Genomic DNA, 13170 nt, shown 5'->3' on the forward strand with positions numbered 1-13170 from the left:
CAAATGTAACTTTGCCACATAATTTGACACTCCATATGGATTGTCACACACACTATCTAAAGTTACTGTGAATTTGTATATATGGACTATTTGTTCAAGACCTTGTAAGCTAATCAGGGCACATCCTGAAAAGTAGTTGGATCACATCCTCATTATAAGCATGATAGCATGTTTCAAGAAATGAAACATACATCACTTTCTGAGTGAAAATCATGGGGTTTTGAATTAGTACATATTTCAGTGGTGGTGTGATACTGAGAAGGCTTTCTTGAAAGGTCTGGCATGGATGTGATGGTACCTCTCCTAAGACATCACAGACCATACTAACACTATATACTGGATCTATCAGACACTACTGTTAGTTTCCATAGGAAGAACATTCTACTGAGTATTGTTCTGCTGCAACAGAGTTTGTTAACAATTCAATAGGAAAGTTGAACTGTTATGGAGAAAATCAAGCTGTTAAAACATTTTTATTCCAAAATTCATGTTTTGTTTTGGAAAGGATATGGATTTATTTCATATAGGTGCTCTCTCTGTGCTTGTACTCTGAGAGATGCAGGCATAAGACATCTTTTATCCAAAATCATATACCCCACACTTCAGAAAAATCTGTTTGACTGTGGTCATTAGCTGAAGCTGAGTAATTCAGAGGCTGTAGTTATGCACCTTTTCAAGCAGAGTTTCTTGTATCTATCAGAGTAAGGACACAGCCTGTTTGCATCTGGTACCAATAAGCCAGGGAAGCATATATTGCATTTTCCAAACTATCAGTTGGAAGTTTTCTTCAGGTGAGGCGCTGCAGGACAGTGTAATGCCTGTATATGCCTTTAAGCCTTGAAAACAGTCTACCTTGGAGGGAATTGCATTATGACAGTGTGTGATCTGACATCTTACCGAGTATAGAGCTTGTAGAGTTTTGGAGATCTTGTGAAGTATTCATATGCATAAGAATACGGTGCTGTATATGTGCAGTTGTTTTTTTTCCCGCTAGCACAGAAGTTTCTTTGAAGACTCCTTTATCAACTGCAGAAAGTGAAGACAAAAAGCTCCCCTGTAAACTTTTCCTAACTACAGAAGCAGGAAGAGGGTGTTTGTAGGGGAGACGTCACAAGTAACCCTTATCGACTGATTTTTTTCTTATCTTTGAGGCACAGATGACAGCTCTCTCTCTCTCGAGCCCACAAACTAGTGGAAGGACCTCTAGCTTTTTCCTCTGTGGCAGACACTTTCGCTCTTCTCTATATAGTGCGTTAGCTTTTCCAAATGCAATACTGATCAGCACATTGAAAAGAACACAGTGCTTGACATGTCTTCCAGCTATCGCACATAAAAAGCTTTAATAGCAATTATCTTTTAAATAGTTGTACAAGCCAAAGAATGTGCTATTAAGTGTATTGATGTGTGTTTGACAGATACTGTTGCAAGCATTTCTTATGCATTCAAGATGGTTACAAATATATGCAGATTTCTGAAACATATTTCCTTAATATCTGTCCTGAAGTGAAATTTAATTGGGACTTCGATCTTCTACATTGTGTAAATAGTAAATCCCCCTGCAACAGGTTAGTAGGGTGAAGTGTTGCTTCACATATTGATATTCCAGCTTCAACTTCCAAAAAATATGCATGTATCATAAACTGCACAAAAAGTTGCCATCTTTATGTGATTAAATGAAAAAAAGGAGCACTAGAAAACCATGATGCAGCAATGTTAATGTCACTGGCCACCTTGAGAACTCATATGGAGGGTTATCCCTTACAAAGAGACTGTACTTGATTTTGAAAATAAAGCTGTCTAACCCAAGCTTTTCTACCTCAAATGGTCACTGATGGTTCCACCAGTGATCAGTGTGATCTGTGGATTAAAGAAACAACGAAGAAATACTCATTTATATGAAAGACTGTCTGCCAAAGGTTAGTAATAGTTTTAGTAGCCATCAAAAGCACAAATTTGTTTGGAAAAAATCAGCACTGTGAGAGCTTGTTGCTTTCCTAGAGAAGTTCAAAGAACCTGAGGCAGGATAACCTGAAAGGCATTAGGTTTTCCATTGTGGGTGAGAGGACTGAAGACAGGGTAAATTCAGTTTAAACAGCCCAGAATTGGAGCTGAGAGTCAGGGATCTAGCAGAGTGTTCTAACTGCCCGATAGGTGGCATAGAGATATCCTTTCTGTGGAAGAAACGGCTCTCAGGGACTCTTCAGTCACGCAGATGGAAACTCTTCATCACCCTTTTTCCCATCAAATACCAAGGTCTCTCCATCTACCTTCAGTCCATCGGGTGCACAGAATCATAGAGACACAGAGCAGTTTGGCCTGGAAGGGACCTGTTAAAGATCGTCTCATCTGGCCTCCCTGGCACAGTCAGGGGCACCTTTCACTGGATCAGGTGGCTTAAAGTCCCATCCAACCTGACCTCGAGCACTTCCACTGATGGGGCATCCACAACTTCCCTGGGCAGCTTTCCAGCTTCTTGTTCAACATCTTTATTTAGGAAAAGGGACAGAAAAGTCGTTGTTACTTCTAACCATCAACACCAGTCAAAAGATTTTAGGTTCACAGGAGGCAGGAAGAAGGAGAAAGACCAAAGTTTGCAACCACAAACTAGCTCAGTGAGTGGTAGTGTGGTTACTTGGTTGAATCTGTTAAAGATTATGAGAAAAAAGGTGGGATAGCCTGGCCTGTGGGGGTCATCCAAACTGAAGCTACATTAACCCATTCAAAAGGAAGAATATACTCAGAGCAGGAAGCCGAGCAGATAGAATGGATGCAAGGTATGTGAATCAGTAAATAGACATGAAGGGTAGCCTTGATGACAGGCTGACCTCTGGTTTCAGGTACTAGAGAAGGGAAGTCTGAGAAAGAAGATGGGAGAATAGAGAAGACTAGACAAGAAAGAAGGGAGAAGGGAAAAGTATTGAAAATAAGAATGGGAGAAGGCACTGAAGCTGAAACTACTCAGCACCCACCTCATTTTCTTTACTTTCCCTGGGCATCATCCTGCCCTACATGAATGCCTTGTTTTATTTTCCATGTTACATTAATATCTCATTTTATTGCTCCACTGGGCACAATCTCTAAGAATAAATATGCATAACTATATCGCTCCAGGCTATTTTTAATGATTTTGAGGTTAGCTGCAGTTACTGTACTAGTGAGTACTTGAATTTTTTTCTATGCAACAGAATTATATTAAATAAGGTTTCTGGTAGGTGTGTATCTTTTTACACATCCAGGCATTAATTGTGAAACCACCCCAAAACACACCTGAGGTGCTGGTTTCCATTCTGAAAAGCAAGCCCTAGCCTCTGAAAAGTTAATTTCAAATGAAGGAAGGCAAGAAAAAAACTCCAAGCATAATCCCTGAATAAGCAGCCACACAGCCTGCTATTAAGGATGCATGCTGAAGTAAATGAAATTGCTAAGTCCAACAGACTGCCAGAGGGGCTCTGTTAAAATTGGCTGTGTACCAAGCCTTTTCTTGTTTCTTCACAGTGCACAACCTTCCAAAACACATCCTACGAAACCATTTTCCAGTTCTTTAAATTACTGGCTACCTACTTTATCCTTTAAAATCACTCACAGGCTGATTTAAAGTGATATTTGTTCTAAAATTCAGATCTATTTCTGAAAAATCAGTAGAACAAAAAATCCCCTTTCATATTCAACACAATCAAAAGGTGGTGATGTCCTATGTTTTACTGCCTTAAACCTACAGATCCAATTGAGGTGAAAGACAACTTTGTGTAAAATGTGGAGTTGTTCCCTAGTATCTGCTTATGGCAAACTCAGGCTAAGTTCTGTGCTTGGTGACAGTGAAATAGCCTATATAACCTAATAGCCTAAATAACCTTATAACATAAAGGATGGGTGCTAATGTGAGGTGAAAAGGGCCTTGAATTTCAGAGATTGTGAGGCTAACAGCAGAATCAATTATATTTCACATGTAGATAAAGTCCTTCTGATGCAGTATCTCTTGACATGACTGTTAAAATGCAGTATTCCCTTGACCAAAACTCAGATGCTTGTGTCTCACATGTATATTTTACCTGCAATGCCACAACAAGAAATGATGCAGAAGCAAGAAGTTTACAGTTAAATTAGAAACTATAGGAATTCCATGCCATTGGCAATGCTTTAGAAGGTGTCAGCAAGAACACTGCTTTTCAGTCCGTATTTTTTACCATTAGGTAGAGCTGTGGACCAGGTATGGAAGTGTCAGTGATAAAAAGTCTTCTCTTCTGTTCAGTCCCCAGATCTGCTGCCCCCATTTGTGTTTCAGATCATGCTTGATACTAAAGCTTTTCATATGCTTTGCAATATCACAAATAATGCCTGTGAAATGCAGAGTCCTGACTTAATTTAATTAAAAACTAAAAACTAAGAGAAAAGTTGACCTTGCCTTTCCCAAGCGGACTCTCAATTTTCTCACTCTTGTACTTCCGCTAAGCTTTCATTTCATGTCTTATCTTCTTACCCTTTTCATCCTGTTTGGTACAGCTACTGCACTGTGTTTCAGTAGGTAGGACCTATGATCAGGATTCTGAAGATTTCAGGTTCCGCTCCTATCTTTGATCTTGATGTAACATGTGGTTTCGAGTCATCAGCTAACTTATCTGTACATCTGCAAAATGGAGTTGTTTGTATCTGCCAAGCAATGTGGCATATTTGGGAATTTAACGAAATAATTTCCTCTGTGATTATGAGGTATTACTGTAGTACACAAAGTCAAACCGAACAGCATTATTAGCTGGGAAATATTTTCTTCCAGACTGGAAACAAATACATTTTTAGTAGATTTTAAAGGAATAAACTGTGTTTCCATCCACCTCTCAAAGGCAGGATCAGCTTTCTCTGTGACATTCCTGCAGCTTCTATTTCAAGCTCTTTTAAGAAGTTTGCAATGAGAATATATGTCATGTTTTATATCTCTTAAGTTTTAACACTAGAAACCTCTCTGGTCTCTACCTGAGCTATGCTGCAGCTAGGACTGTGCCTTTACATGTGCTTAGCTGATCCTGACCTGCAGACCTGAATTCCTGGCTTGATGGACATGCCTTATCACTATGGACTTGTCTGGCAACCACTGGGCTACTGGCTGACCTTAGTTACTGTCACAGAGCTTGTCTGCTATCCTTGCTCACACGCTTTGGGACTGCATGCTTGACAGCAGACCTGCCTGCCCTGTGGTGATGAGAACTTCTTTGCTCACCTTCCCTTATGGAACAGCTCCTCCTGCTGCTCCTTGATACACATGGCATTGTGATTTATGCTTCGTTAATGATTCTCCCTTCGGTCTCCCTTTGGTCTTTATGACGTGTTGAGTAGCTTTTGAAATCAATGTACTGATAGTAGCCTCTATAAATAGTATAAGGAAGTAGTTGTTTACTGTGAGGGTGGTGAGGCGCTGGCACAGGTTGCCCAGAGATGTGATAGATGTTCCACCCCTGGCAGCGTTCAAGGCTAGGCTGGACAGAGCGTTGGGTGGCATGGTCTAGTAGGATGTGCCCCTGACCACGGCAAGGGGTTGGAACTGGATGATATTAAAGTCCTTTCCAACCCAAACCATTCTATTTTTCTATGATTCTACTAGGCTTACAGGTAAAATGAAGCTCTTAAACAGTTGTCCTACAGTGTTATTAAATGGATTTCTAAAAGCCTCCTCTGAGTCTTAAGACCTTCTGTCCCATACGGTTATGAAAGTGAATGAAGATAAACACTCAAACACGTCTTGTTAATACATACAGAGAAAGGCCATGAGGATGATCACGGGCTGGAGCACCTCCCATATGAAGACAGGCTGAGAAAGTTGGGGCTGTTCAGCCTGGAGAAGAGAAGGCTGCGTGGAGACCTCATAGCAGCCTTCCAGAATCTGAAGGGGGCCTATAGGGATGCTGGGGAGGGACTCTTCATTAGGGACTGTAGTGACAGGACAAGGGGTAATGGGTTAAAATTTAAACAGGGGAAATTTAGATTGGATATAAGGAGGAAACTCTTTCCTGTTAGGGTGGTGAGGCACTGGAATGGGTTGCCCAGGGAAGTTGTGAATGCTCCATCCCTGGCAGTGTTCAAGGCCAGGTTGGACGGAGCCTTGGGTGCCATGGTTTGGTGTGAGGTGTCCCTGCCCATGGCAGGGGGGTTGGAATTGTATAAACTTAAGGTCCTTTCCAACCCTAACTGTTCTGTGATTCTATGATTCTATGCTGCTTAAACACTTATTTTGGAGCTATATATGTGTCTTTCAACTGCTGTTATCTTGGAACAAAGCATAGAAAAAGGTAGGAAATGGAATTAATACACTTAATGATAAAGATGGGGGTATCTAAAGGAAAACGAGCAGTTAGGAAGGAAACCGCTTCCTTACTTGGGCTGTGCTGGAGGGATTTTGATTTTCAAAGAAATGAGTTGTATCCTGTGGTTAAGTTAAACCTGAGCTTGAGAAAGATTAATCTCTGTATCTCAAACTGACAATGGTTTAAGGGAACATCTGAAATGAAGTCATCTCAGGAGGTATTTACTTTTGTGAATCTTCACAAATGTATCTTTCAAAAAGTTCTAAGAATTAGTCATTCATTTTGTTACTCTCTTGTGGGTAGAAATGCTTTGGGAGAAGTGGCAGTTAGATAGTTTCCAACAGAGGTATGATTTGATGAAGGCATAGTTTAAAATACATATGTATGTATATAAAATACTTATTTGAGAAAAATTTGTTTTCTTGGACAAAGGTGTCAAGTGCAAGCCAATATGTTTCATAGTATAAGAAAAGTTGAGGTGTCATTTGGGTTCAGAATAAACTGTATCTTGACGTTATGATCCCTTGAATGTCTTTGTCACCAAGAGTTAAGCAAATGGAAATTGACGTTTCAGTGACTTCTTTGAATTCTGGTCTAAGACAGATTTTTTCAGTGCACTTTCTCTGAGATGCCTTAATTTCTACATGGAAACTTTGGTGGTTTCTTTTTGTAACTATTATTTCTTTCTTATTTATTTTTTTATTTTTCCTTAAATAATAATAATTAAAAAAGTATGATTCTCTGCTACTGTTTTTCCTTCCAGTTTTTTTCATTCCAAGTAGCCATGAAATCACTATTTATTATTTTCATCAGGCCATAGATGGCAAAATTAACTTGAGGTAACTGTCCAGGATTTCATCATGAGTGTGCAATCAACAAATGACAGAACAACTGATCCAATGGCTTCTGAAAAGCTGCGTTAATGATGGTGCATTAAGGGATGAGTTTGTTTCAGAGAATGGTGAGGTCACCTCTTGTTTTAATTAAATTCCAGGATCTCAGCTGTCAAAACCAACATTATTCTGATATGAGATGTTTGCTGTATAGTGCATCTGCATTGGGTAGCCGTTGTTACATAGCTACTGTATCTGGGGCCTGGGAGGAAGTGACCTACTTGGAACAAGCAACTCATGGGCACAAGCAGATCTTGGTTGCATTTGAAGCATCAGAGAACATCCAGGATTGGTGGCACCAAAAGGATGAATTTTTTGACAGTTTGGTGCAGTGATCATTCGATTCCCTAAGTTGGCAAATGTAATGAACTTTTGCCATCAGACAAAAAGAGTATGTGTCAGTGTCATAAAGAGGATTGTGTGTTAGACTGTTGTAAACAGGTAGTACCCTGCAACTTGTTCCAGTTGCCAAGAATGAGTCAAGTAGCCACAGTGATTAACAGCAGCTTTTGCTTCCTTTAATTCACCGTTCGAGAGTGAATGGGAGAGTAGGAAGAACTACCAGCAATGGCCATACGTAACCTGAAACAAAGAGAAGCCTAGTATAGGAAACAGGAGCTCCTATAATTCACATCCTACGGAAGGTGGTCTTTCAAGATCTTCTGTCCATACAGTTTGCAAGTTTTGACCGAATAAGGAAGCCTTGAGAAGTGCCTGCCCCAGGAACGCAGCGGGTGTCATTTTTTACTCAGACAAGTACCGCAAATGATAAACACCACTTCTGTTGATTTTATGGTGATGTACAATTTCTCCCAAGGAGGTGTCTGAGCTACACATATAGGGATTTTCTTTGCCTTTTTCTCTTCCAAAGTAATCAATAAAATGACCAACATTCTGTACTTTCACGTGGCTTTGCCAGATGAGAAATAGCCATTTTGTGGACTGCTCTGCCTGTACCACCACTGCTGATCCTGTAGTAAATCACGACAATACCAATGATGGCTTCAGAAGCGCAATCATCCTTCATATAAGGTCACAGGCACTATTTTCAAATTTTATTGGAGGTTTTGGTTCTCTCAAGATTTGAGATTCATCTGTTGATAATGTCTAAAAAGGTGAACAATATTTCGATTGGTTCCTTCATGCAGTTCATGCTAGCATGTGAATCTATATATTTCCTCCTTTGTAGTCATTTGTGAGAGACACTGAAGGCCAAGCAGAGTTCGGTCTAGGCAGTGCCTAACAAAGAGTGAAGTTTCATCTGTCTGCTATCAGGATGGCAACAAAAGGACATCTTTCTCTGCCAGTGTTGTGGCTTATCCTCTGCATTCAGGTCTCCCTGGGTAAGTACGTACTTTGTTTCACAGAAGGCAGTGAGATAGGAAAAGAATGTAAATTCAATATAAATAGGTTGTTGTTCCATCAACCTGTAAGGTTAAGTGACAAGAAGGTGTTTAAATGCATTTATGTCTTTGATTCAGATTCCTTGGTGATTCTGAGAGAAAGAAGCTTAAGCCATTTGTAGTAGTTTCGTATTTTACTCAGACAACAGTAGCTGGCCATTCTCACAGGAATTTGAGTCCAAGTTTTGTAGTGGAAATCAGTGGGATATTCTTACTACTGCCTCCCCTCCCCTCCTAAGGTATTTGTGGACAGAACAAATAATTCCAGGTTTTTATTCCAGTTAAAATTATGCTGCTATGCTCTGTGTGCCCAGTGGAGTTTAGCTGGGGAACATACCATCCCCTCAGCCGCTCATGTATACTGAAAGCTTGTAGCTATTTGTCTCTCTGCTCTTCTGGAGCTGTGTGTACATGTTTGAAGCTCATACCCGTATGATGAGAAAAAGACTTCATGGTTGATACTTTGATGTAGCATGGCCCTAGTGTTAAAGGTTCTTACCAATTGTGTGGATGTAGTCACAATTCAAGCAGATGGCAAGAGTAGGCACAGGCCATTCTGGGCAAAGGAGTGTGAAGAACAATATCAAACATTTGTATTTAGGCATCTCTGTAGCCATGTTTGAGTGTCATCTGAGCAGTAATGCAGAAATGAGAGAGTTTTCTTCCAACTTCTTTTTGATAACAGGGAATAGTAACAGAGTGACCAACTGGCAGATGCAAACGACAGTAGCTTTACCTTGACACTATGCTCGGCATCTAGGACCCATGCTTCTGCTCCGACTGTGCTCGCACCCTCACGCTACCGCAGCCCTCTGCTGTTCCCCAGGGAGGGATGCATCAAGCCCTCCCATCTGCTAAAAACCTCCACTTAAGGTCTTGGTGAGGAACGCACAGCTCATTCTCATCCCTGCGGGGTGGATGGGATGAGGGAAACTAGGTCTTGACCTGGAGCAAGCCAAAAATCTGATGCCTTCTTATCCAAGCAGAACCTCACTCTGTGACTAGTACCACTGAATTTAATTTCGCGTTAAGACATGAGAGACAACATGTTGCAAGTACAAAGGGATTTTGTAGTTATTCACAATCTCAAATGACAGCAAGCACTGTGATATGTAGGAACACTTCCACCTTGAGGAAGAAAGGGAAGGCGATGATTTTGACACCATACTGTTTTGAAAACCTTACCCGAAAACCCAAAGCTCTTAATGCAAATTAATTATCTTTTGTGCCTTATCAAGTACCATCATTGATAGGAGATGGTCTCTGAGAAGTGTCTTTCTGGGTTATTTGCAAACTGTACTGTTTTCTGTTTACATTACTGCCCAGTGCTGGGTCATAATGAGTACTGCAGGTTTATCTTGGTACCTGGCCAGGTTCTGATACCTTTCTTGCTTCCAGTGCAATCTGTAGAGTTGGCATGAGGTTACAGAAAGGACCAGCTGCTTCAGAGTCCAGTCAAGGTCCAGCCCCACCAGTACCCAAGAGAGGCAAGTAGGGCAGACCCAGGGGTGACAGCTGGGTTCAACTCTAGTGGCCCACTTGCCTCAGATCATCAGGCAAGTTCATGGTGATGAGGAAAGACCAAGGTCAAGCTGAGAAGTCAGTCTGTGCCCCAGAGTATAGACCAACAGGGCCCATGACCCGGCATGGCTGTGCCTGAACTGAACACAGAAACACAGTGAACTCAGGCAGTGACAGCACTAATTTGGGACCAAAATTACCAGGCTTCTTACGTGTCTGCCCTGTAAACCTTCTATAGCTTCATGATCAACCTCAATGACTCTCCAGGCCCCAAAAGAAGCTGCCAGTTCTCTTCAGGGATTCACCTGCTCTGTTAGATGCTGAAATTCAAATCTGATCAAAGCGAAGACAAGTCTCAGATGTGGCCATCAACCACTTCCTGACTCTTGTGTGCACTTAGTTTGTACTTTGTCCTTAACACGGAAATACCAAGATCCTGCACGAGGTTTTCCACCATTTGATTTTCCACCCATTTTGTTGTGTTCTCTTTCACTCTTTAAACACCAATGGCTTCCAATTCCCAGGCTTCAGCAATGCCAACACGGCTTTTCTGTAAGTTTTTTCACCGAGAAGCACAAAGCTCATATCCAACAACCTGGTTACAAGGGGTGCATGAGCAACAACAAGGAGTAACAGATAAACATGGTCAGTACAGAACTGACTGTTAAGGGGCAGACTTCAATCTCTAACAAGTGCTCCAGGCTTCTTAATGCCATCACAAAAGCTGCAGAGCCTCCTTTCCTCTGAAACATAAAATTCCTCTCAAATATTTCAATATGCTATGTGTAATTTGATTGAGCATTTATACCCAGCAAATAATTACATACCCGTCTTTGTTTCAGGTTGTCCTGTCTCCTAAGGTTTAAGACACATCTCTTTTCACATTATCACTGCTTCAATGTCTGATTACTGCTTGATAAAATCCTTCTTGTGCAGGAGTCGCTGAAACTGGTAGCATGATAAGAGATAAGGCAGCTACAGCTCTGTTCCCTGAGGTCCAACTAGTTGTGAGGCTAACCTGTAGTCCCAGTAGTCTTGAACATACGTAACACACATATACTTACATACAGGTATGTGCACATATACACATACAGAAAGATGTAGCAGTGACACAAATACACACAGCACCAATTGCCTAATTATGACCGATAGATATACTCTACCTTAACTTCTATAAGGCCTTTTACATGCTCCCAACACAAATTCTTATGATTAATTGAAGATATATGGATTTAATGGATGGGCTATTAAATGGGTAAGGAATTGGCTGGATGGCTGCATTGGAAGAGTTGCAGTCAATGGTTCAATGTCAAAATGGAGATCAGTAACAAGTAGTGTCCCTCAGAGGTCCATACTGGGACCAGTACTGTTCAATATCCTTCTTAATGGAATAGGTAGTGATATTTAGTGAGATTGATCTCTCTGCCGAAAGAGCCCCAGAAAGGGTCCTGACTACATTACTGGGGTTCCCCCATCTATCTTTGTTCCTCTGTTCGCCTTTACACATGGAGACAAGCTTTGTATTGCATAAACTAACAAACAGATGACATCCATATTGCTGTTTAATTACAACAATGACTGGTTTTGATGAAATTTGGCAGATTTAGTTTGGGTTTTTTTTTTTGACAGAAGGATTTTTCTTTACATGTCATTACATCTTAGGCTACGTGCTTCAGTTTTTCACCAGTGTTTACTATGTCTGTGTTCCACTGTTTACTGTGTAAGACACAAAATCAGCCCTGTTCCCCTGTGTTTTTTGGGTCCTAGCAGGTCTCTGTGTAGCTTGGCTTCCTAATAACTGCTTCTGTGTCCTGCTATTATTACTGCCTTTGAATGTGACAAAATTATCCCCATGTTTTCCAGCCTTTAAGTCCCTTTGCTAAGCTACCATATAATATTTAAAGCATCTACAGCAGCATTTCAACACCGTAAAGCAAGAAACCAATACGTGCATCTTCCGTCTTCAGTCAGGCACTTTATCAAGCGTTCTGTGATGACTGTAATGTTATTTTGTGAGTCCACAGGTAAAAGGATGGGGAAATGTGTATCTGTATCAAAGGAAAGAGGCAGACTTGGGAGCAGAGGAGTAAAAGAGGGTTCTTTAGGCATGAGCCCCACCCCAGGAGGTGGTGGGACATGAGGAACGACATGAAGACCTGCATGTCTGTCTTCTTCTCATGCTGCTGCACCTCCTGAGATAGCTTGCCCCTCCTCAGGAGTATTTCTTTTCTCTCATCAGATACCTCTAACCAGGGGACCCTGTGGTTAGGGCAAGAGAGAAGGGAAAAAATAAAGAGTATTAGGATATTGAATTGCAAGTAATAGTTTGTCTGAGAAGAAGTTGAGGCAGACAAGGAAAATTGCTGCTTCACGCACTAAAGAACACAGGAATGAAGAAATTTCACGTTCCTCAGTGAACATTTTCAGCTGGATACCATCATGGCAGAACAACAAAGAAAGAAGCCTCTGTGAATCACACAGTAGGGACGTTACCCAGCATTTCCCAGTGCTGATAGGTCAGAAGAAGAAAAAGCTTGTAAGCGGCGAGGAGAAGCAGACAGGCCAACCCAATATGGGTGATAAGCAACTTCTAGTTTATTTGTGACGCAGTTCACACATATATAGGAGTGGTAGTACTCAGCCACTCCTTCTTGGCATAACAGTATTGGTTAGCCCCCACAGCTTCCTCCACATTCTCCTCCCAGGTCCGGTCTCTGTCCACCTGTGGGGGCCACCCCCTGCCTTGCTTGCACAGTCCTCCAGAACTCTATGGTTCTGCTCTTAAAGTCATTCTGCAACAATTCCCCCCTTTTTCTTTGTGCAAGCAAGGCATTATGGGTTATTCTGTTCACCTGTTTCATCACACAACTATAAACAAGTCTAATAGCTACGATGATTAACCTAATCAATGATACATAAGTGCAATGCTTCAACCAACAGTGTTTGACTCAACCTGTAATGCCCGGTGAAGACAACCATCTAGTTATTCTTAGGATATTGCTCATTTACTATTGCTGGGTAAGCTGAGCCAGGGTTCTCAGCTGTGCATGCATCGAATTA

This window comes from Pezoporus occidentalis, unplaced genomic scaffold (assembly GCF_034315485.1).
Source record: "Pezoporus occidentalis ecotype Australia unplaced genomic scaffold, CSIRO_AGI_Poc_V1 ctg376, whole genome shotgun sequence".
NCBI lineage: Eukaryota > Metazoa > Chordata > Aves > Psittaciformes > Psittacidae > Pezoporus > Pezoporus occidentalis.